Source organism: Panthera tigris, chromosome B4, assembly GCF_018350195.1.
Source record: "Panthera tigris isolate Pti1 chromosome B4, P.tigris_Pti1_mat1.1, whole genome shotgun sequence".
Taxonomy (NCBI): Eukaryota; Metazoa; Chordata; class Mammalia; order Carnivora; family Felidae; genus Panthera; species Panthera tigris.
Genome location: NC_056666.1, coordinates 51,748,538 through 51,775,199, shown reverse-complemented (window position 1 = coordinate 51,775,199; position 26,662 = coordinate 51,748,538). Strand labels below are relative to the sequence as shown.

At 37.6% G+C, this 26,662-nt stretch overlaps 1 protein-coding gene across 7 annotated transcripts in view; it reads right to left on the bottom strand.

Moving 5' to 3' along the window:
• Positions 1-26,662, bottom strand: part of PLEKHA5 (pleckstrin homology domain containing A5) — a 237,608-nt gene that overhangs the window by 162,310 nt on the left and 48,636 nt on the right. The window contains exons 1-2 of one of the 7 annotated variants that reach the window (XM_042991849.1): positions 18,505-18,790; positions 411-560 (exon numbers count right to left, since the gene is read on the bottom strand). The exons of 4 other annotated variants lie outside the window; for them this stretch is intronic. The gene's annotated coding sequence lies outside the window, so the exon portion shown is untranslated. Of the gene's footprint in view, positions 1-410; positions 561-18,504; positions 18,791-26,662 lie in introns of those variants that run through there. 2 more of the 7 variants (XR_006219810.1, XM_042991850.1) reach the window with 2 other exon arrangements.

Here is a 26,662-nt window from a genome sequence, read left to right as displayed (position 1 = left end):
TAATAGGAGCTAGGAACAAGATGACAGATTTAGAGGCTGGCGGTGTGATGTGGAGACATCTGGAATGAGATGTCTCAGACTGTAAGTCCTAGTCCTACTACTGGATTTGGGCAAGTTAAACTCTCTAAGGTTCAGTTTACTCATACGTTGAGTGACGATAACACTATTTCTTATCCTATGGAGTTACTGAGAGCAGTAAATAGCCACTTTTTGAAATGTGCCTAGTACAGAGCCTGATTAAAATGCTAAAACAACTTCACATCTTTTCTTCTTTATATCACAATCTTAACGTATATTCTATTTGGTACAAATTTTTCCCACTAATTTAGAAAAACAGGTTTTAACAATGACCACAAAGCCAATCCGGTAGGATAACTTATGCTGGTGGTACTATTAGAACTATATTTCACCTGGGATTTTCTAGTCCACCTGCACATGAGTGCCTAGGTCCTTGTCCTTGCTCATACAGCCCAGAGCCCTAAATTTTGGGCTTCTTATTTGGAAATTTCATTCTTCAATTTGTCTGCAGCACACCATTAAGCATATCTCTTTAAGTCATTCTGCAGGAGGGTAGAAAATAGATATTAGTCAGGGGACATATTCTGAAGACTATATTTTCATGTTTAAAAAAAAAAAAAAAGGCAAAAAAGCAAAACTCTCACCATAAACCAGAAAAGATTTCAAAGTAAATAATAAAATTCTTAACTTCTAATTCAGATTAAGAATAGATTAAAATTTTTAGATTGGTTTTTCACACTAACCTAATTCAGTCAACATAATGTTCACATTTGCTTTTCAAACGCTGGCTTCATATGTTCCCACATGGGCCCTATTCAAAGCTCATGAATTTTCTTAATAAGCAAAGTCTTGCCTAATGAAGCATTATTCTTGTGAATCTTACAATATTCTGTCCCTCCCTCTTCTAATTAATAAGACTTTTCTTCTAAAAAAAATTACAATGCTGTTCACAATGTTTTTTTTTTTTTTATGTTTACATGCTACTGTCTGTAGATTTATGCATCCATCGGCACTCCAAAACCTAATCTCGTATTTTAAAAGTCTATAATCTAGAGCAGGGGTCAATAAACTTATTCTTCAAAGGGCAGTAAATATTTTAGGCTTTGTGCACAGTCTTTGTCACACAACTATTGCCTCTGATATTGCAGTGAGAAAGCAGTCACAGACAATATGGAAACAGATGAATGTGGCTGTGTTCCAATAAAACTTTATTTACAAAAACAGGCAGCATGCTGGATTTGGTCCACAGGCCCCTACTGCCAAATCCTAATCTAGAATATCAATTAACTGGAATGTTATGACAATCTTCTAAAAGTTTAGTTAACACATGCCTCCGTCCAATTGGTTTAATAGATTATTTTACTTGTTAATGATTAGTATTTACCACTTTTACAGAGAGTAAATTATTTTCTATTCATACTCATTTCCTTTAGGGTCTTCCTAGTATTTAACCAATTTTTCATAGTTCTGTACTTAGCTAACTAAATGTCAGTATGTCTTTGAAAATGCTTTACAAAATTCACAAATAAAACAAGCATTTACATGTTTACTTTTTCCTTCATTAAAAATTCCCACTAGTTTAGAAAAGTAGGTCTTAACAATGACCACAAAGCCAATCCTTCAGGATAATATATGCTGGCAGTACTATTAAATATATATAGTTCACCTGGAATTTCCTAGTCTACCTATACATGAGTGTCTAGATCCTTGTCCTTGTTCTTACAGCCCTGAGCCCTAAACTTTGTTATTAACAGAGATATTCATTTAAGGTATGGCAGCTAGTCTCTAAGATACCCTTCAAGGATCCTCACCTCCTGGTATTCACTCCACTGTAGTCCCCTTCACTGCAGCTTCTGTCTTGGTTTCTTAGATAGCTCACTCTGGACAAAGCCAGATCTTGAGGGCCACATAACCCTGTGGAGGGGCCCACATGGAGAGAAACCAGCTAGCCAGACCCAACTTGCCAGCCATACCTTTCAAACTTTTAGAGACTAAAGCCCCATGGAACTAAAGCTTCATAAGACACCCTGAGACAGAACTGCCCGACCAAACAGCTCCAGAATTCCTGCACCACAGGAACTGTGATAATAAATGATTATTGTACTAAGTCTAGGGGTGATCTGAGGATACAGCGGATCCTCCTTATCTGATTAGATTATAATTTAGCCTATTTTGTAGACCTTAATGAATATTTTGGTTCATGGCAGCTACAGTTGATAAACAAGCATCTCCTGTCTTGCAATAAGGTGAGTTCAGAGGACAAGACTGATATTAGCAACAATCAATTAGGCTGCACAGTAGTGATGACTACGAAGCTATTTGTTCAACAGCATTCAATGTTAACTTGATGCTTCCTGTGTGGAAAGCAGTGTGTCAGGATGTAAAGGTTGTTTGATTTCTCCATACTGGCACATGACCCACAGTAACAGTTACATGCAAAAACAATCCTTACTTTGCCTCCATCGGTGCCCATGTAAATCTCACTGTTGCACAGAGCAGTATTTTTAAATCGTGGTCTAACCCATTAGAAGATAATGAAATGTAGTTAATGAGATGCTTTCTACCACCTCTTTTAAATAATTAAACAGAAGAAACGATACAGGTAATAAAGGGAAAGCATTTTTTTAAATTTCAGTTTTATAGGAAAAAAAATGTTATGTGGATAATACATTTCGTAATAATATATATTTCCTACTGTGGATCCTGGTCAAGGAAGTTTGAAATCAGTGACATGAAGTACCAAATGTTAACATTCTTAGGAACTAACAAGTCGCCACGTTCCCAGTTCTCACCCATCACGTTCTTCTCTTCTGACTTCTCTTCTGCCTGCCTGTTAAACCTGGGTTTCAACCACTTACTTTATTTTCACGTTGAGATTTTATTAAATTTTTTTTAATTTTTTTAAACATTTATTCGTTTTTGAGAGACAGAGCATGAGCAGGGGAGGGGCAGAGAGAGAGAGGGAGACACAGAATCTGAGGCAGGCTTCAGGCTCTGAGCTGTCAGCACAGAGCCCGACATGGGGCTCAAACCCACTAAGTGTGAGATCATGGACCTCAGCTGAAGTCGGATGCTCAACCGACTGAGCCACTCAGGCACCACATCACGTTGAGATTTTAAAATCTATGTGGAAATTGGCTCTGGCCCAGTTGTTTTCTTCCCCTATCCTCAGTCCTGCCCATTTTGAGAATAGGGAAGTGCCTTCTTCTTGAGAATACCCCTTTTAAAACACACTTAGTGGTTGTCTCAAAAGAGTGAGGCAAGTAATGAGAGGAAGATCATATAGGGAACTTGAAAGGACCCTGAGATCACTGAAATTTCTGACTAAATGAATCATATTCACTTCTCCAACATGGTAGAAATAATTACATATGCTGGACTTACAAGGTTGTTTTTTAGCTCTATAATGCCCCAGAAACAATGGTATTTTCCACTAGTGGACTTTCAGATTGTTATGACTTATATGCAGTATATAAAGTTGTATGATTTTATAACAAACCTTACAAAGTATCTTGAGTCCAAGAATTATCCCCCAGCTCTCTCTTCTGTAGTGCCTGGCACAGATTTTACATTAAAATGATAAATGACAAAGCGGCACCTGGGTGGGCTCAGTCGGTTAAGGGTCTGACTTTGGCTCAGGTCATAATCTCACCGTTTGTGAGTTCAAGTCCTGCGTTGGGCTCTGTGCTGACAGCTCAGAGCCTGGAGCCTGTTTCAGATTCTGTGTCTCCCTCTCTCTCTGCCCCTCTCCTGCTCAGATCCTGTCTTTCTCATTCTCAAAAAATAAACATTAAAAAAATAATAGAAATAAATGTTTAAAATGATAATGAATATTTTCAAAAAGACATTTTGGTAATCTAAAAAAAAAAAAATCCAATCAAGTGATCGTTCATTTGCTTATTTATAATGCTTCAAGAGAAAGGCATTGTTATCAGTAAGGAAGTTTTTGTAGCTTTAAACCAATTATTTCTACCACTGAAAATATAAATACTAATAAACAGAGCTAAACATTTCTTTGAATAGGAGGATTTCAAGATTACTCCAAAATGAGTCCGAATAAGCAAAAGGTCAGGATGATGATACTACTGCACACAGATGGCTGTTTTTCTACCAAAAAGGCACAATGAAGCTTAAGAGAAACTATGGGAAAGATGATACTAAGATTCAGCTGATTAATAACTTCTAAAAAACAAGCCACAAGGAGGAAATGGGGAATCAACATGCTGTAGCCAGACCTCAACATTTAATAAGGAAATGGACTGATGTCTTTGGAAAAGCACAGAAAAGTAAGTAATCAAATTCCTCTAGAATGAGATCAAGAAACGAAAGGGCGGGGGGGGGGGGGCATTAAATCACAAAAAGTTCTAATAAAAAAAAAAATTCTTTTCCAAAGTTCTTTTCCTAAGCCACATTCCGATTTTTATTAATTATTCAAAAAGCGGTTGTTTTTCATGCCAATAGAATTTTAGCACAGTTATGTCATCCTCATCCTATCCCCAGTCTAAACAAGACTTAAGAACATGTCTTACAGTCTGTCCTTTGGCCTAAATTGCAGAATGTGTTGGCATTTGCCAAATCTACTTTTCTAACCCAAATGCCTGCCTGGAATCTCTACTAGGTTTTCCCACAACCATTTCAAACTCACCCTACCAGGAAACAAATTTCTTCTGACCTCCATCCTTCAATCCACAACTCCTCCCTAACTTGCCACCTTGCCCTGCTCCCAAAAAGAATAAACCATTTCTCTCATTTCAAAACATGGAGTTTCCAAACCAGCTGCCTAAGTCACAAAGCTGGAAATTATTCTTCCCATGTAATCCACCAGATGCTGTGTGCTTGGCCTCCAAAATTTCTCCCCCAATTAATCTACTTTCCTGTAACTCTGCTGATGCTGCCCTTAATTCATGCAGCACCTTTTCCCATTGGGACAAATGCAGTAGCTTCTTCACTATTCTTTTTCTATTTAAGTTTGCATCATTTAATTCTCCACCAGGCAGCCAAAGTCATATACAAGACGGCACTCTCCTATATAAAACCGTCACAGTTTCCCACGGCATCTGAAATAAAGTGCTAAGACCGTAACTGGGCTACAAGGCCCTGCACTGTGGCCGCTGGCCCTGTCTCCAGCTGCAGATGGGGAGGCTCCCCTCACTCCTGCAAGGAATCCAGATGCTTTCAGACTCTGTGGATTTTTACAGCCCACGAGGTTCTTTCCCAGCAAACTAACTCCCCATACTTATCTGTCAGGTCTCAGCTTAAGTACTTAAAAACACACGTATATATTGGGGTGCCTGGGTGGCTCAGTTGGTTGAGCATCTGACTTCGGTTCGGGTCATGATCTCACAGTTCGTGAGTTCAAGCCCTGTATCGGGCTCTGTGCTGACAGTTCAGAGCATGGAGCCTGTTTCTGGGTCTCCCTCTCTCTCTGCCCTTCCCCCACTCACACTCTCTCTCTCTCTCAAAAATAAACATTAAAATATATATACACCTATATATTTACCTGTGTGGTTATTAGCCTAATGTCCATCCATCTCTCCTCTGTGCTGACAGCTGCTCAGCTGACAGTGACAGTGTCTATTTTGTTCTTCAACACTGACCCCAGAAACTACCATAGGCTTTGGTATATAATACAAGCCCAATAAATATTTGTTCAGTGAAGGGAGTTTCCTTTAAATTCATCTCACCACTAAGATTGCATAATACATAAAATTTTATATGTAAAATTTTATATAAAATTTTTATTCAATGTTCACAGGATAAGAAATGAATAAACTCCTAAGAATACTGTCAGTGAAAAATAATCTCAACATATAAAGTACTATAAATCTATCCATTTGCCTTTTGGGATTACATTAATTTAATGAGTCAAATCTGCAAAATAAGGCCTTAAAGATAAACAAGCATTACAGGCTATTATAGTTATGCCATGGAAATATTTACTCTAGGTTGGCTATTACCAGAAGCATTAATAAACTGCAGAGCCAGGAACATCATTTCTAATATGATTTGTTCCCTAAATGGTACTGAAATGATTAGATGAAAAACAGATCAATTTTAATATTTTAAATTGTTTATATCCTCCTAAGTTTTTCTTTCTTATACATTCACAGTGCTGGAAGTATCACTGTTATATTTCCAAAATGAACATACTAACCTGAAAACAGATATGATTTATGAAAAGGATGTATTAAGACAGAAAACAGAGAAGGAAAATAACTTGGGGGAAACGCAGCTGAGAGGAGTGACTTTAATTTTCCTTACTAATTTTATTTCACAGTCCTGATGTTCTTAATACTAAAGTAAAATTCTGGTTTAAACACTTTACTCTCAGTTCTGTTCATATCTGTTATTAACCTAGCAATGTTTAAACCTGCACATGCATGAAGTGGCCACATTCTCCTTACCCCTCAATCAACTCTATTATTCCCATTATTCATCATGACACTGATGAGAGTAACAGTGTCAGGTTGTAGACCCAAAACGGTGCTCTCTGCTCAAATTTAAAATATGTAAGTAATTTGACAAAGAAATCTTTGAAAAACAAGCAGTAATTTCTATGACGCTTGGTCAGCCATCACTAAGCACTCTCTCTGCAATAGTATTTCTCACCATTGAATGACACAGAAACATAAATAAATAGATCACATTAAAAAAATTAAAATGTCCCAGTCTCACTTTTATAAAAGCATGTTCTCATAAAACTCATTTCTCTTACCATTCTTTTCCTATTTCCCATTTAAAAGTACAGCTTGGGAACACTGAAAACGTAACGCCATTCTCCCAGGGGAATGAAGAATGGAAAATTAAGGTGAAGATGAGCTGGTCTGATTTTTCAACCCCATATTTCACTCTAAAATACTTCCATCTGAAGATTTACTTGTGTCTTCTTCACACAGGCCCAAAGCCATTGACCGATGCTTACAACAGGGCTACAATACGTGGTAGCCAGCGTACAAGGTGGTCCCCAGTGATTCCCACCTCCTGGTACTCAGGCCCTTACGCAGGTATCTTGCACATGAAACACACCCGACTGGGAGATACAACAGGATATTGCACAAGTGACAAAAGCTTGACTGCTAAGGACAGGTCACTGAAAACACTGGCTTCCCTCTTGCTCTGTCTTCACTCACTCACTCTGGGTAAAGCCAACCAGGATCAACTTGGAAGCAGATCCACCAGCCCCAGTGAAGCCTTCAGGTGACTGCAGCTCTGACCAACATCTTGGCCACAATCTCTTAAAAGACGCTTCGCCACAAGTGCCCAGTCAAGTCACTTCCATAATTCCCGACCCAGAAACTCTGAAATTAAGTGTTTGTTGTTTGAAGGCTAAGTTTTGAGGCAACAAGAGACTAAAACACAATACTTCCTCATTTTTCATCCATCACAGTTACAACCAATTTGAAGCTCAGCAGGCCTAGAAATATTATACGTAGACAGGAAAACACTTTGTAACCTAAATGCGGCATCCCCAAAGTCATGAAAGCATGCTTTTGGAATTCCATTTATAAGACCTCAAAAATGTTAACTACTGCTACCACACCAGACAGGGACTGTCATACAGAAGATGCTCATTACATGCTTAATAAATCAGTGAACTCATAAATGATACAGGAATAAAAGAAACAAATGATACCAAGGCTAGTAAGATTCACAGCACATATCTTTATTACTTGTTTGCAATGTTTCTTTCAACCACCAGAGGGCAGGAACTGCACACTGTTCTTTGGACTTCCTACAACTTAACATAAAGCATTTACTAGTAATAAAACAAAAATTCTCCACAAATGAGAGGAGAGAAAGGGAGGATGCTTGTTCATAAATTGTAAGAGATTAAGTCTTACTAAGATGCCCAAAAAAGCTTCCTGGAGTATAAGCTGAGTTAGAATATAGGATATCATATATTAATATCAATTAGTACTAATTCATGTATTTCATATTTCAATACTAACTCATTAAGGATATTCTGTAAGGGAATAAAGCAAAAAAGCACAGAGGCTGAAAACATCATGCCAATTTCAAGAAACACATGACCAGAGCGCTGGGAGTGTGGACTGGGATTCAAACTCAAGCTAAACTTCTTACTCTTGCTCCGTTTGTCCTACCTAATTAGAAATTAGCTGGGGTTTTTTGTTGGTTTTTTTTTTTTCTTCCCCTGAAATGTCTGTTTCTACAGGAAACAGTAAATTTAGTATGTTAAATTCAGGCACATTCTCAAAGTAACTACGGGTAATTGTAACTCCACCTTTTTGCTCTGTATAACCAAAACAAGCTTGATTGTGTACCTAGCAGGAGCTACATCCAATGCAGGTACAGCACCCAGAAAGAAATAATCACCCTCTCTGTGGCCAGACTCATTAACTCATACCTATTAGGTTACCACAGATGTCACAATGCTCTCTGAAATCTTATTATCATAGCAAGTACTTTCCAACTGCCTTATTATTTTTAATGTTGCCTTGCAGCAAATCATTGTTATTGAATTGTATTTTAAAATAGCCATCATTTTGTATTGAACTGGAAGCTTACTTCTAATAACAAAATCATTTTCACTTTTCTTCAAGTTACTTAAGTTAGCTAGGGTCAGGGATGACTTCATATTTGAATTTTATGAGGCCTTTGGTGAATTATGTTGCTTTTATGGTTTATGGTCTGATTCCTAGATCTAAGAATTATGGTTGGCAAGAATATTTATAAGAGGAGAGAGACAGATAATGAATAAAATGGAATCTCAACATTTCACAAAGGATATCCTTGCTGAAAGAAGCTGGAGGAGATAAATGGGTTAACTCTTGATTAATCCAAGAGGCATTAATAAAAATATCCCATCCACTCAACTGTAATAAATAACAAGATGTTAAATGTATGTAATAAAGATCAAATTGTCCCATGGATGACCATTAATTAGTTAATGATAACAATACTGGCTCTGGATTTATAGAGAAAATCTTGTTGGTACTAATGTTAAGCAGAATAAAGCTGAGGCATTTAATTTGGTTCAGTGGGCCTCTACAGATCTGTAAACCCCTGATCCTTTGCATACTTTAAAATACATAAGCACATAGGCATTCTTTAGGAGAATGAAATTCTTCTCTCACCCTAAAATGACAGAAAATCAAATTCAAAATAGCTTAAGCAAAGGAAGTGAATTCACTGATTCAAATAATTGAAAAATCCAGAAGTAGATCCAGTGACTCAACTCACGATAAAGGTGTGTATCTGTCTCAGCTCCTTCCCTCCCTCTTCACCCCCTCTCTGTCTCAGAGATACTCATCCCAGGAGGGCAGCTCTAGGCTTACACCTTTACAGCTTCAATCCAACAAAAGAGATTCTCTTCCTCCAGAGCTTAAGGAAAGTCCCAGGATCAAGTCACACTGGCCCAGTTACATCCTGTGCACACCCTTGAGGTCAGGTCTGCAACAAATACTTACCCCTAAGACCAGGCCTGACAGAGAGGAAAGGAAGGAGTTACTATCCAAGGAAAATATGGATTAGATTCTCGGAAGGAAGGAAGGAAGGAAGGAAGGAAGGAAGGAAGGAAGGAAGGACGAATGATGGGCAGGGAACAAAATAAATGTAAGTCATCTATGTATATCCACTTGCACAGAGGTCCCTGAATGCTTCTTCGAAGTTAAGAACCAGTATAAAAAAGGTTTAAGAAAGAAGGGGTACACCTCTAACATGTTACCGTAAACCGAACACAGCACCACATTGCTCATAATTAAGTAACGGATACCCTAATCAAATCTAGTGCCTCACTTGGCTTCCTCAATTTAGAAGCACTGCCATTTCCTTCCACTGACCCCATATTTATCTTTTCTTAAAGTGGTGTTCTGTCTTCTGACTTTGGCTTCCAGGATATACATGACTCAGGTTCCACGAACTCTCTTTTTCAGACATTCATTCCCCAGCTTCCTCCCCTCTTTTTCTACCTCATTCTATCACTATTCCATCTTATCTGTCACTTTCCTTCAAACGAGTCTCAAGTATTCATCTCCAGACCAAGAAAACACTTCCACTCCCACATATCTAAAAACCAAATATATTACCTCAAAAGCCTAGGTGCCACACCCCAAATATTCAAAACAGACATCTTCTCTTCGACAAAACCAGCCCTTCTTCCCTCTCAGTTATCTATCTGAGAAATAACCTGATCACTTGTGCTTCGGGATTCAGCTCAGACCTTACATCTTCTATGAAGGCTTCCCTCCCCTCTCCAATCCAGGCTGGGCTAAGTGCCCACTGCCCACTGTCACAGTACTCACGCCATTTCAGTGATGCCTGGTTCACTTCCTGAGTTCTTACGCTAGACTACATACTCAGTAGCAAGGACACAGCTGAGTCTTACATCTGCATCCAATATGCTGAGCCAAGTGGCTGGCACACAGAAGGTTCCTAATGAATGTTTAATGGAAAAGGGAGGGGGGGAATTTAATTCTCATTAAAGATCTAGAAGTTTAAAATATTTACTACGTGCTAAAAAGGACTGTCAGGAAAAAAGATTTGTTTGATTTACCATATGAGCAGACTGTGTCTTGGTAAGTAAGGTCTAGCCAACAAGACTGCTACCAAAATTTATAAAATAAAAGTCAGGGACCAGAATTAAAGTGAAAAATCACCACTCTCTTCTTTCCTTTTTTTAAAGCAAGCCCCGAGGTTAAAAAAAGAGGGAACAATGGTGGACATTAAACACTAGGAAACTCTTCTTTCTCTCCAATGGACTTTAATAACAACACCCGTCAATGGGCACCAGATGTGCTTGCTCTTGAGACCTTCAATCTGTCCTCTCAGGGATCAAGCGTCCTAGCCGCCATTCCCTGCTTGACACACCAAGAGATGGCTTTTTGAGACAGAGCTGACTGGAAACGACTCAATCCTTTGATCAAAAAGCCTTTGCTTCTTGGGGATATTCCTCCTAACTTTAAAGAGTCTTTAATCCTTATGACCTGAATTTCAGTCTGAGAATTCATTATTTACTGGTTTCTAGGACACTGACCACATTACTTAAGGTCTCAATTAAGAGATTAGCGATCTAATTAATCCGAATGTCTAAATTTCCACATCTTTAAAATGGGAATTAAAAAGCTGCCCCACACAGCTGTTAACGAGAGTACACGAAGGAGCAGGAAAAGCACCTGAGGCACAGGTGGGCTTGTAAGCGAGGTTATGACGACAGTGGTTACAGCTACTCCCTGTTGTTCATAAAGGCCACGAAGGTTTGCTGGCTTCCTGACCTGAGACGTCTTCCAGGTCACTTGATAGCAGCTGTCTTTAACCCGCTGCAGGCAGGTATTATTCAAACTCCTCTTGTTAATACATATATTTTAAAAGTATTTCATTCCTTCTCCTGATTCCTAAAGTTGTGTAAAATTTTACACATGCTCTCATCTCACACTTGCTGGTTCCCCCTTTGAATTTCCTTCAGTTCAATCAAGTTTTCATGACATACTGTCATTTTTTTTTAAGACTTTAATAAGCAACAGCTGGTTCTCTGTTTCATTGCTATGCACAAACTTAATTTATAAACCTCAACATTATTCTCTCCTTAGTTTTCTCCTTGGATTATTCACATCGACACCACCTAGCTGCAGTCTGTATTGTTTTTAGTACCATTACCTATAACCTTGGAAAGTTTGTGCTACTCAACCTAGCCCCTGAGACAGCAATCACTGCAAATAAAAAAGTTACACATACCATATTTCTGATATTTTATTTATAGGTGTTAGATTGCAGTCATTTTCATTTATGTATTTGGGGTTTTGTCTGTTTGAAGACAAAATGCTTCTGATATTTTATTTCCTTTCCATACTTCTGAATGACTTTAGTGGAGATGCGAAGTGACACTGATTCACTACCACATGAGCAATGGAAATTTGGTGGGGAGGAGAGGAGAGTCTAGTCAATGCCACTTCATCATGCCATGAACAAATGGAGTACTAAAATTAGATTAAAAGTATATTCCAACTTCTATTATTAATTATGAGCAAAACCACAAAACACTTGGACATTTACTTTCTTAAAATTACTTTGTTACACAGAAATTTTGTCATTTAAGTTTCCAAATATAAAAACTTTGCAAGAAACTGAAGCTTTTCCTTTTGGGGAAAGATCAACCTATAAGAATAAACACAATCAAAACATTAAAAATGTCAAAACTATTTCTCTCACTGGCAATAACAACAGAAAGTAAGTAACAGCTTGCATGGGGAAAAACAAATCTGCTTCACAGTTCAAACTTCACAAATGTAAAGAAAAAGTGCCCTCATCTGGCCAAACAAAAAACTTAACATTCTAGACGTACATACTAAAACTCTTGCTCGAGCATAATTTTCAAGGCTTTAATTGGTATAGAAATAAATCTGAAGGTTTAAAAAAATAAGCAGCAAATCCAACAGTATAACCTTTTTTGCTGTCTTCTACAAATGTAACTATTTGCTATTTAACTATTTAACAATAAAATATAAAGCAAATTATACAATACATAGTCTCTTCCCAACCAGATATATTAGAAATATAGTAGGAAGAGCATACATTGCTACTGGTCCCCTTACTTGTAAACCATTAACTATAAAATGGCATAAATAACCACATAGCCTAATGACAAGGGTGATTTATGAATATCATATGCTATTATCTGGAAAAAAATCTCTTGGTAAAACTTTCAAGAATTTTTCTTCCTGAGTACTTTTAAAAATGAATGTGCCATTTAAAATTAAATATTGGTAAATCACTTATATTCTCAGCTGACATCTCTGCCAAACAGACCCAGTAGAGCCCTGACTGGAAATACAATTTTCAGCAGTGCTGTGACACTAATATTACAATTGAAGTGCGAGGGATGAGTAATCCTACCATTAACAGTAATGATGATGAGGCAATACTAATATTAGAAATCACTCAAAAGTTCACTATTTGCCAGGCCCTGTAGGAGGTAGGCAGAATGCCCCCCCGCCTCCAAGAAGTCCGTGTCCTAATCCCCAGAACCTGTGATTACGTTACCTTACTACCTCACACGGCAAAAGGGACTCTGCAGATGTGGTTGAAATGGGGGAGGTAAGGCAGACTGTTCTGCATTATCTGGGTGGCCTGATGTAATCGCAAGGGTCCTTATAAAAGTGGAAGAGGGAGGCAGGAGAGTCAGGGGGAGGTGTAACCATGGAAAAAGGGATGGTGATGCAACATTGCTGGCTTTAAAGATGGAGAAAGGAGATCATGAACCAAGAATATGAACAGCCTCTAGAAGCGCAAAAGCATGCAAATAGATTCTACCCTACGAGCCTCTGGAAAGGGACAGCCCTGCCAACACCTTAACTTTGGCCCAGTGAGTCCTGGGTCGGACGCTTGACCTACAGAACTGCCAGGTAACGAAACTGTGTCGTAAGCCACAAAGTTACGGTAACTTAACAGCTAATACATGGCGCTAAACTCAGTTACTCCTCATACAGCGAGACAGATACTACTGGACTTGGGCATACCCATCTGCCATCAGTGTCACGCAAGGATGATGCCCACCTCTTAGATCACTGCCTTCAACCTGTAAACATGACACCATTGCTCTTTGGTACTGAAAGTGTTCCGTTCATTTCTCCTACCCTCGCACCCAATGAGATCTTCCAGTTACTGCTGTTTCAAACTACCCCATCATTCTCCTTGTTCAACCAATCTTTGGATCATTGTATCTTTTATGTATTTTCTACTTTCCACATCCACTGGGCCATGCTGAAGTAGGACAAATCACTTGAATAAAAACATTCTAACTCACTCCCTATTATCAGTTCCAGTCATGTAATGTCCCACTTGAAGGCTTTCAATAGCTTTCCAGTATATAATCAAGTAAAACCGAAGTTCTTTTAGGAGTCTGACTTCAGGAATCCTTTCGGGATTTCAAAAGGATCCCATCTTATCTTTCCATCTTCTTCTACTGCTTCCCACATACTATAAGATACATCCAAATATAGTCTGTAGGCCCATATTTTGGCTCTCACTTCCACATCCTTTGTTGTGTTGTGATGTTTATCTAGAATGTTTGTCTATAGCACACCAGCCACAAAGCCCTATAGCATTTTGCTTATACCACTCATTAGTCCCTACCTTGTCCAGCCCCATTTGGCCTCAGACACTAACAACCCAGTTAGGCTAAAGGAAGTGGTATACCCTTGTTATCTCTTAGGCTAGACATCCTCGGTCCTAATCCAAGCACCACCACTTTCTAGCTTTGTGATCTGGGCCATTTATTTCACGTCACTGGTCTAGGTTTCTCTACCTGGAAAATGTAAAAAATAATAGTACCCCCCTCATATGGTCATTTCAAGAATTGAATAGATAACTACCTGTAGCTGGCATATAGATGTTTAATTTTTACTACAGTTCCCCTAGAGAAGTACCTTCTTCCTTCAATCTTAGTCTACTTGGCTGGTATACACATGATGTATCTAATCGTCACCTTCCCTTCTCCCAGAAGGCTGGATCTTGTGATCTGCCCCACAGTGTCCAGCCTCTACTTCCACGAGACAGATCACAATTCCCAATCCCCAGTACTACAGTATGGAAATCAGCATGAATCAGTACCTCCTTTCACCACCTTTCCCCTTTTCCCTCTTGACCAATCCCCCATTACCAGATCAGACACTTACCATATTTTCTTAAGCACAGGTTTACTCTATCAGTTTAGCTACTGTGACTTTAACAGCTGACTGCCCTAGCTCCGTAGATGAGTTAGTCCTTGCAGCACTGGCTTCTCCAGCAAACCTCTTTTCCTATTATTGCATCAATGAAAAAGGTCAACCTGCTGTTATTGTTGTTATTGGTATATGTCTTACTCACCTATACAATTAGAGGTTTCTTGAGAGCAAAGACTATGGAATAATAATCTTTGAATTTCCCAGACCTAAACACATTTTTATTTTTGATTAAGCTGACAGATGAAATGAGTCACATGTGACTCACAGTTGAGTACCAATCAGCAAAAATAGCTTTCTGTTTACCACCCATTCCCCAACCACTGGTACTAAAATACAAACACTCACAAATTTATCCTTGCCTAGAATTACGAGTTTTATTTTTTATTATTATTTAAAAGTTTAAAATGTTTTTATTTTAGAGAGAGAGAGAGAGAGAGCATGTGAACAGGGGAGAGGGGCAGAGGGGGAGTGAGAATCTCAAGCCCAATGCAAGGCTCAATCCCACGACCCTGGGATCATGACCTGAGCCGAAATCAAGGGTCAGACGCCTAACCAACTGAGCCACCCAAATGAGTTCTTAAGTGACTGATACCACTATAGTTTCCTCAGGTTTTCGTGACATATCTTTACATTACCTTACCTTAGTTATTTTAATGTACTAAAGTGTGTTCCATACAAAGCTTTTTGAAATTATTTAAAAATACTGTAATAATAATCAATATAGGCACATTAGTGCTTTTCAGTAACACTTATTATACTTAGTATACCATAAGCTTTCAGAGCCTATACTTCAATACTATGAAATTATGCTGCATTCAACAAGAGACTTCAAATATTTTTTAAAAATAACAGATACTGTTGTTCTGCTTCATTTATTCACATGCTTCTCCTTTAATCTGAGCTTGGTGCTAAATTTAACTTGCTTGATACTCTAAGTCAAGTTCAAGTGTAACTCATGCCAATATTGGTCTGTGGCTATTAAATATTCTATCATCCTTACAATAAAATAAAATAAAATCTCAAAAAAATATTCTATCATCTTCTATTTTCTTATGTTTACTTCAGGCCATCTCAAGTAAATAACAAAATTTTCTTACAGGGAGGTGCTCATTTTAATCTGACATTTTCCAAAGTATTAAAGAAGTAAAATTGATCTGTTTCTTTTTACGGTTACTACAAGACACCTACAAGATTTAACTCTCTGCCTTTCCATGTGAAATATACAAAACTTTACAAAACAGTGTGGTTCAGAACCCTGACTGTACGCTATAAATCTGTGGAGATATTTAAAAATAGATCCCCTGGTCCCAAGCTAGCAGGCTCTGATTTGGTTAATCTCTGGTGAGCCCAAGTTTGAATGTTGTTGCTGATGATTTTAGAGGACCCACAGTGAATAAGAAGCACAGCCCAAGGAATCCTTCCTTCCCTAAGAGAAAACGTTGTATGTCAAAGATCTATGTAAGACATATGTAGGTACAGATTTAAAATATGTATGTGTCATCTATAATCAGTCACCTAATTGAAATAACTTACATAACCAACATATTAAGTTTTTTTTCTTAATTTGAGAGAAAGGGGTGGGGGAGAGAGGTAGAAGGGGAGACAGGGGGAGAGAGAGGGGGGCAGAGAGAGACAGAGTGGGGGGGGGGGGAGGGAGGATGAGAATCTCAAACAGGCTCCACGTTCAGCACTGAGCCAGATGCAGGACTTGATCCCACAATGCTTGGATCACAACCAGAGCCGAAATCAAGAGTCAGATGCTCCACTGACTGAGCCACCCAGGCACCCCACTAACATATTTTAAATCATCATTGTACTGCCTAGGTCTTTGAAAATATAATTGCAATAATCACTGTCAATTTTTTTCTCCCAAACGATCAGTCCTTATCTTGGTGATTTTCTAAAATAATCTTTCAGGTATAAATTTTTTTGTACATCAAAATAACAGAGTATATTCTAAATACCTTTAATCCTCAGTATCTGACCAAATCATTCCCTATCCGCTTGCTATCAATTTAAAGTTCACTTTCTGGATTAGTTTACAAAACAAATCCCCCTGTGTTTCATTATTATTTTTTGCATGTGGAGCACCCCAGATTTAATGCCTTAGCCCTGAGAATAACTCCCCCCTCTTGGGCTGATGGAGGAGTTTTCTGCTGGGCCTGCAAAACAGTCTTGAGAATGAAAATGCCCTTGATGACTGTCAAATGACCTAGTCTTTCAGAGTAAAATTTAAATCCCAATGGTGATTTAAAGTCTATATTCAGCTGTTAAGCTCTTTTGGACTCAAACAGCAGACACACATAATAAATCTCAGAGCTGACAGTTTGAGATTTGCTTACTACCTCTGGCACTTCTAAGCTCTAACAAAAAAAAAAAAAAAAAAAAAAATTCATCGGCATAACTGCACTCTGATACAAAGCCTAAAACCAAGTATAACATCAACTAGATGGGGGAAGAAGGAGGCTGAGAGACTTTTGCTTAAATACATGCCATGTTTTCATATAAATTTTTCAAGTACATTCTACCTCATTTGAATTATATTTTTCTGTATCTCCTGCAAAAAAAAAAAAAAATATATATATATATATATATATATATATATATATATATATACACACACACTATTTTTTTCCAAATAAGAGGCTGAATTTCAACACCCCTGAAATTAACTTGCCTGTTACTACTTCAACAGGCCCATCCCTCCCCCATACACCAGGGAAAAACCTATATCCTGAAAAATCTATATTTAACTAACCCTTCATTCATTTGCAATGCCAATTGTTTTCCAGATTCCCATCCAGTCTTTAGCAGATGCATAAAGTTATAAAATCGTGATCACAGTTGTGTATCAGAATTGTTTCTTCTGTTTCAATATAAATATTGTTAAGAAGAGGCCTTTAATAATAACGCAGGATATAAAAAAAAGAAAGGCATTCAAGAACAATTATACAAAACAGTCAATTTCATATCTTAAAAAATTTTATCCAAAAAACTGATTTCCCAGTGCCAAGGAATTAAATGTCTTCCTTTTAAAATGCAGTGTAATCATCAGAGTCCTAAAAATCTCTGAAGGAAGCAATATGTGCCTGTAATTAAAAATTTCCCTCCTCCTAAGTATTTGGTTTCTATTCCAAGTAAGATATGTAAGATATATGCAGATTTCTAGATTTCAACTAGATTAACATGTACCACCACCAATCACTATAAATAATTTTTCCTTTTTTAAAAAAGTCATTAATTTTAGCCCATTTTAGCCCATACCTCCTCCATAAAGATGAAGAAACTAACACCCAGTTGGGCAGATGCCATGTGATTCTGCAGTGCAAGGGAGGAGTTAGTTACCACCTTCTGCACTGGATGGGGCTACATCAACCTCAGATCCCTCTATCTCCCCAAAGAGAAGTGAGCAGTCTCCAAAAGCTACTGATTATTACCATACCACCTTTGTACAACATCATCACAATTTACTTCATTACATGGACTTTGTAACTTCAATCATGAAAATTAAGAATAAAATTAACTACCCACTTGGAGAATGTGCTTAAGCATTCTACCACATGTCACGCTTCACAGAAACCACACTGTCGCAGTCTGTTTCTCCAGGTCCGGATTTCCTTGTTTTTCTATAAATTGAGTATGCTGGCCTAGTGTTAAATAATCCCCAAATATGTTACTGTCTTCAACTAATGATGGGATCAGTTTGACGTTTCAGCTATTTCTGCTGCACTGACTTGGGAATAATGACTTCTGAACAAAATGTAACAACTGAAAATCGAACCAATTTCTGTTACACTTTTATAAATACCTGGTTTGCTAGCAGTGCTTCCTCAAGTCTCTTCATGTCACAGGCACATAAAGTAAATGATAATACTTGGGCAGCACACTGGAGGCTGCCAGAGGTGGATGTAGGGGAGTTCAATGGCTCCTGAAACCTCATCATGGCTGTGTGCCATAGCTGTGTGCTAGAGTAGGAGGTGATGACACAATCACAGACTCAACTGCTGTAATAAATGACATGCTCACTTTCAAACAGAGCCTGTATTTCCAGGGTTAACTCACAAAGCTATGCAATTACTCACACACAAACTGATCACCAGCACTGGCTAACTCACTGAAAATTAACAATGGCAGCAAAATATTCCAAGCACTGGAAAGAGAAATCAAGCATTCTCTTCCTGAGAAACATCATGGAGCTCTGAGTGTATTGATTAGCCACAGTGGGAGATGAAGGGCCTGGGTACTGGGATTTCAAAACAAAGCTGATCTACAGGACAAGTGTCTAATTCCCCTCACCCATAGTTTCCTTTTCTATCAAATAGAGCCAGGATCATCTTCCTTATTGGGTTTCTCTGAGGATTAGAGATAAGAAACTTGGTTTCTACCAAGCATATCTGGTACTCAAAATACACTCAAAAAGCATTACTGTATCCACTGGTACTATTTTGTGTGCTTTATCATTTACTTAACTATAACTTATGTATCTTTTTACAAGTACCTTCCCAGTATCTGTGTTCCATATTTTTAAAGGCCACATAATATTCTATCTTGTAATCTCATGGTTTAGTCAACACGAGTCAACTGCTGGAGATTTGTATTACAATCATTTTCTACTAATATGAAAACTTTTTATTTCCTTAGCATCTAGATCCAGAAATGGAACTACAGAGTCAAAGAATATGATTATCTTTATGGCTTTTGGTAAACATATTTCTTAGAGATCTATCTTCCTAAATGAAGACTTGGGTGTAGAGTTTGAGTTGGGTTGAATCTGATTGATTTTGAAAATCTGCTAGTTCTAGCTCAATCACTTTAACTAAATCTTAGAACTAACCATGCTTTTTTAAAAGAGAAATTAAATTATAAAGAAATCAAGAGCAAGCTTTTCAAAATTATTTAAAAATAAGAGACGATTTCCTCAGTTACAAAGCAAAATCATTTTAACAATGAACACACTTACTGTTTTAAAACTTTTAAACAAAAACAACATATATACAACATAGACTGTGTATATACCTTTCTTCACAAAATACAGACAGATTTAAAGTGAAAATGAAAGCCTCCTCTGCTCCATCCTTGGTATTTCTTACCAAAACTCAATAAAATCCAAGTCATTAACATTTTCATTTGTATCCTACTAGAATCTCTACACAGAAAAAGCTTAAATATGTAGATCTTTATTAGTACAAAACTGTAAAACTTGATTTTTTTCCCCTCTTAGTAAACCTTGATTTCAACACATTCAGATCTACTGCTACATATATTTTTTATTGCTCTATAATTTAGATAACTAGTTCATTATTAAATGATACTTGAGCGATTATCAGTTTTCACTGGGTTTTTTATGTGTGCATATAAAACAAAACTTCAGCAAGTTGTACATACATCACTATAATATAGATGAAAATTCAACCTCATATTAATTAATACTATGATATTTGTAGGACAAGGTTGCAGTTATAGACCTGATGAGACAAAAGGGTATGAGCATTTTATATTTCACTATTTTCACCATGTTACATTCTTATCAGTAGTAAAAGAGAGTGGCTATTTCCCTCTACCTTCACTAATGGGAGGTATTACCACACTTGAAACTTTGCCAAGCCCCTAAGCAAATAAGAGATCTCATTCTAGCTGGCCCTTTTACTTTTAAGTGTCTTTCTGTATTTCCTTTAGTGTGAGCTGACTTTCCTTGTTCCCATCTTTTATTCATTTTCTACTAGCTTGCTCATTATTTTCTTCCTGGGAATCGTATGTTTTTATTTAATTAACTTAGTTAAAATTTTTGAGTTTCATTCATATTTGATCTAAAATGTTAACTTGAGGGACACCTGGGTGGCTCAGTTGGTTAAGCGTCTGACTCTTGATTTTTGGCTCAGGTCACGATCTCAAGGTTTGTGGGTTTGAGCCCTGCCTCAGGATCTGCCCTTCCAGCACAGAGCCTGCTTGGGATTCTGTCTCCCCCTTTCCCTACCTCTTCCTCTCCCCCACTCGCTCTCTCTCTCTCTCAAAATAAACATTTTTTTAAAAATAAAGTTTCACTTAAAAAAAAAATAATGATACAATGTAACCTTAAAAGCAATTAGGGAGTTTGACATTGACCTCAATATACTCTGTGTCTATAATCCTGGCACATCTTTTCCATTATTCTTTAATTTTTTTCACACCCTTTGCTTTTATGTTTTTCCTTAAATTTTTAAATTTGAGGATAGTTGACATGATGTTACATTAGTTTCAGGTGTATAACACAGGGATTCAACATCTCTATACATTATGATATGCTCACCTCAAGTGTAGCTACCATCTGTCAACATATAACACTATTAAAATATCATTGACTATAGGGCATCAAATATTTTAAAATATTTCTAATATTCAACATTATGCAATAAAAGTTACAAAAATAAATCTGAAACCTGGCTGTAGTTTCCTTGTTATCTGAATCACTTATGAATACTTTCTTGTCCAGTGGAGATGAATGCATGTATATTTGTTTTTATATTAAGCATAAATCTATTGTAAACATCAATAGATATGGAAGGAGCAAACAAGAATATAGCATCATGCAGGTAAAAGGTTAAGAGGCCAGGGTCATCTAATTCTGGTCTCAACTCTGCCACAATAAGCTGAACGATCCATCAAAATATTAACCCTTCAATCGATAAAATGAAAAAGTTGGGCAAAATGATCCCTAAGATTGCTTCCTGGCATAAATCCTATGAGTCTAAGAGGTTTCAACATTTTTCTTAGCACTTTGAAGAACTTACAGTAGGACGTAATGAAATAACTTGATTATTATACTGTAAAAATATAAATGATAAATATAATCAAAAAGTCTATTTTTTAAAAATAAAACTAAACAATAATATAACAAGATTATCAACATGGTAATATCCAGGTTTCTGAAGACATTTGATTTTCTAAGTCCTCAATATAGGAATAAAATATAAACCTACTTAAGGGCCCACTGCTATTAAAAGCTTCTTTTTGTTGGAATAATATCATGCCACTTATTGGCATTTATGCTATATTAATTTTTCAACTCTTGCTTTATTTGATTATTTTTTAAATGTTTTATTTATTTTTGAGAGCAAGAGAGACAGAGCATGAGCAGGGGAGGGGCAGAGAGAGAGGGAGACACAGAATCCGAAGCAGACTCCAGGCTCTGAGCTGTCAGCATAGAGTCTGACATGGGGCTCGAACTCATGGACTGCAAGATCGTGGCCTGAACTGAAGTCAGATGCTTAACTGACTGAGCCACCCAAGGGGCCCCTATTTATTTTTTAAAGTTATTTATTTTGAGAGAGGGAGGGAAGAGGAGAGAAAGAAAGAGAAAGAGAGAGAACCAGTGGAGGAGGGGCAAAGAAAGAGATGGGGACAGAGGATTCAAAGCAGGCTCATGCTGACAGCAGTGAGCCCAATGCAGGCTCAAACTCACAAACTGTGAGATCATGATCTGGGATGAAGTAAGTCGCTTAATCGACTGAGCCACACAGGTTTCCCTCAACTCTTGCTTTAAATGAGATATATCTGTAAATCAAATTAGACTTGTATTCAAGTTTACATCCCTGAGCTCCCACCCATAAAGTCAGCTGAGATTTCTGATCAAGCCTTCGTGTTTATATTCAAGAAATTATAAAACCAAGTCACCTTTCTGCCATTTGAAGAATTATTTCAGGGCCATGATGCCTACGCTTATTCATTTTATACTTTTAAAAACCGTGTTTAAGAAAAAACTGTCTCAAACACAAATTTTATGTAGGCGAAAAATCATTGCTATAGCAACAGTAGCTTTAGTTTATGAGAACTGAAAGGTGAAAAATTCACATTTCCAACACTTAAAACTTAACTATTTGATTTTTGATGGCTGATGGCACAGGGTGGTAGCTCCTGACCTTTCAGCACTACTATCATTAACTGGATCCCAATGAGACTTGGCCAAACTCAAAGCCTTAAAAGATAAAACACGATGCTTCCTTTAATGATAAGATTAATTAATATAATTCAAACATTTATTATTTAGACCATCCCCCAGGCTGTTCTGCTCTTCTGCCTCCCTGTGTTCCAGGGAACCAAAGGAGTTACTGGGACAGTAACAGCCTCAAATGGTGAGTGATTTGCATATCTCTGAGGTCTTCCAGCTAAAAGAACAACAACAACAACAACAACAACAACAACAAAAAACACCACTAGCATCATGCCACTGCACTGGTCCCAGCTAGAACTGGCATCTCCAAACTTACCTGTGGCTGGTTCCAAGTATGCAACATGATCATTTCCTCACTATTCTGATGGGCACAGGTTAAAAACTAGCAACAAAAAGAAACTAAAACAGTATTTTTCCATAAACAGATGGCAAAATTTGTGAGTATATGTATACAAGAAAAGGAAATGAGGATCAATTTTGAAATACTTTTTCCCATTCTAATGCCTAGCTGCAAAACATACCCCTGGCACAAGGGGAATGATGACCACTAATAACTTAACCCAACAGCACATGACCCACTGAATATGGTAGAGTTATACAATGTTCATATAAGTCTGTAATAATATATTCCTGATTCCGCGCTTTACCAGCTATGTGACTATGGCCAATTTATCTAAGCCTCAGATCTCTCATCTGAAAATATGTTTTTTTTTTTAATTTTCTTTTTTTAACCTTTATTTTTGAGACAGACAGATCATGAGCGGGAGAGGGGCAGAGAGAGAGGGAGACACAGAATCCGAAGCAGGCTCCAGGCTCCGAGCTGTAAGCACAGAGCCTGACACGGGGCTTGAACCCACAAACCGTGAGATCATGACCTGAGCCAAAGTCGGATGCTTAATCAACTAAGCCACCCAGGTGCCCTTGAAAATATGCTATCTTATAGTTTGTTACACAGATCAAATAAGTTAATATATGTAAAGCATGGAGAACTGTCAGTGGCACATGGTTAAACACTTAATAAAGGGAATAGTTACCTTCATTGTTCAGTTTTGAGTCATTCTAATAGGGATGCAGTGGTACCTAACTGTGGTTTTAATTTGCACCTCTCTCAAGACTATTGATGACTATTGAGTATCTTTTCATGTATTTATTTATTTTTTAATGTTTTATTTATTTTTGAGACAGAACATGAACGGGGGAGGGTCAGAGAGAGAGGGAGACACAGAATCTGAAGCAGGCTCCAGGCTCTGAGCTGTCAGCACAGAGCCCGATGCAGGGCTCGAACTCACGGACCCTAAGATCATGACCTGAGCCCAAGTCGGACGCTTAACCGGTTAGACTGAGCCACCCAGGCGCCCCTTCATGTAATTATTTTTAATCTGCATATCTTCTCTCTTGATGAAGTGACTTTTCAAATCTTCAGCCCACTGGATGGTTTGTCTTCTTATTGTTGAGTTTCAAGAGTACTTTATGTTATTTGGATATAATTTATTTGTCAGATAAATGATTTGCAAATATTTTCTCCTATTCAGTTGCTTTTCTTTCTGTAACAGTTTTTCACACAGCAAAAAGTTTTTAACTTTCATCAAGTTGAATTTATTACTTTTTTTTCTTTTTGCAGATTATGCTTTTGGTGTCATCTCTAAGAAATTTCTGCCTAACTCAAGATCACAAAGAGTATCTCCTATGTTTCCTTCTAGAAGATTTATAGCTTTAAATTTAGGTGTATGATCCATTTTGAGTTTTTGTTTTTGTTTTCTTAAAGTAAGCTCCACAGCAACGCAGGGCTTGAACTCATAACCCCAAGATCAAGAGCTGCATGTTCCACTGGGCACCAAGGTGCCCCTTTAGTAGATCCTTTTGTTGTTGTTGTTGTTTTTAAGATTTTTTTTTTTTTAAAGTAATCTCTATACCCAATTTGGGGCTCAAACTCGCAACCCAAAGATCAAGATTGCATGCTCCGCCGACTGAACCAGTCAGGTGCCCTGAGTTTTGAGTTTTATGTAAAGTACAAAATGGGCCAAAGTTCTCTCTTTCTTCCATGGGAATGTCCAACTGTCCCAGAAGTATTTGTAAAAAAGACTAACCCTCTCTCCATTTCAATACCTTTTCACCTATGTGCTAAAAACAATGACCTACCGTGTATGGTATGGGCCTATTTCTAGATTCTGTTTTGTCACAATCCCCATCCTCCCCAACCCCAGCCCGACTATCCTTTCTCTGATGCCACAACGTCTTGATTACTGTGGCTTTCGGTGAACTTCAAATCAGGCAGTATGAGCGTTCCTACTTTGTTCTTCTTTTTAAAATACTCTGGCTACTCTGTAAATAAACATATAAATATAAATTCACATAAATTTTAGAAGAGCTAACCAGGCCTTCTTAAGCAGGGCAAATTTATACTTATAAGCAGCTATTCTTACAGGGTGTTGTTGGAACTCATAGCTAATACAGTGTCTCTTCATCATTACATTAAAAGAAATGCTAAAATCTTCCCAGAGGTAGATGAAGGAGCTGATGATCTCCATGTTTCCCAAATTGTGACAGAATTTAAATACTCATTCCCTAAACTGATTTCTTCTTAATCTCAGTCTTTTCAGAGATAATGATGTCACAGGCCTCAGCTATAAGTAAAGCTGTTTTTCTGCGGCATGTCCCCCATAAGTCAAGCCAGGCTGATTGGGGGTTCTCTCTGGCGTGGGGGAAGGGAAAGGCTAGGAAAAAATATCTCTATCTCTATTCTAGTTGCTAGTCTCATTTTACGTCTCAAATTGCCGAAAAATTTTCACTTGATTAAGATTTTATGAGCTTCTTGCAACTGCCTTGTTAGCCAAAAGCCAAAGACATCCATCAGAAAGCAACAATAGTAACAGACTCCTAACTATGTAAACAAGGGTTTTACAACTGTGGTTTTGTAAAGTGTATGGGCTGGGCACAGTCATCCTCCCCAGTAATTCAACTACCTTCCCTGCTCATTTTAAACTGTAGTATGTAAGGAAAGACAACCAAGTTTACAAACATTATGTAGACTCCAGAAAGAAGGGATGATAAATTACTTATAAAATCATTACAGGGAGATTTTAATTATATTTTGTGCAGAAAGTTACTGATCTGCATTAACTGGGTTTAAAAGCCCAACAACAAAACCCTATAGACAATCAGAGCCACAGATGTTGCCCCTTCCCTTTAGTTTGTTTACTGGAGGAAAAGGCTCTGTAAACACACACAACTGAAAATCAAAAAACACAAAAGAAAACCATTAAATTACTCATTTAGTAGCTTTAAGGCCAAGTTTTAAATTAACCCCTATAAATACAAAATATGCCACCTCTGCTGGTCAGAATGGCTAGCCATCTTCCCATATTCCACTTCAGAGGTTAAGAACAAACCTTAACAGTGATAATTCAATTTCTGGCCTGATGTTCCCACAATTTAATTAAGCTAAAGCCAACGACAAAGGGAAAAATGCTGTCATTAGAATCTTCCAATTTGCTACCTGACAAGTCTCTTTCATACAAGTAAAAGGGTTTTTTTGGTTTTTTAAAAATTATTTATTTTGAGAGAGCGGGGGAAGGGCAGAGAGAGAGAGAGAGAGAGAGAGAGAGAGCAAGGGAGAATCCCAAGCAGGCTCCATACTCAGCGCAGAGCCTGATGTGGAGCTCGATCCTACGACCATGAGATCACGACCTGAGCTAAAAACAAGAATCTGATGCTTAACGGACTGAGTTATCCAGGTGCCTCTAAAAGTTTTTATGTCACTCATTCCTAAGCTTTCAACTCTTATTATTTAGAAACAAAATACTTACAGAAACTTCAATACCCAAGTAGAGGTATAGTACTGGGTTTATTTTTTTAATTTAAGGAAGAAAAAAAGAAACATTCCGGATTAGCCAGACACAAAAGAGGTTTTTTTTTTGATCACAGAGCAAAGATCGCACACTTCACTTTTAACAATAAATGAAAAGAGGCAAGAGCGGGAGTTCACAACACTGAGAGCAGGGTTTCTATTTGATCTTATTTCATAGTATTTTAATGCAGA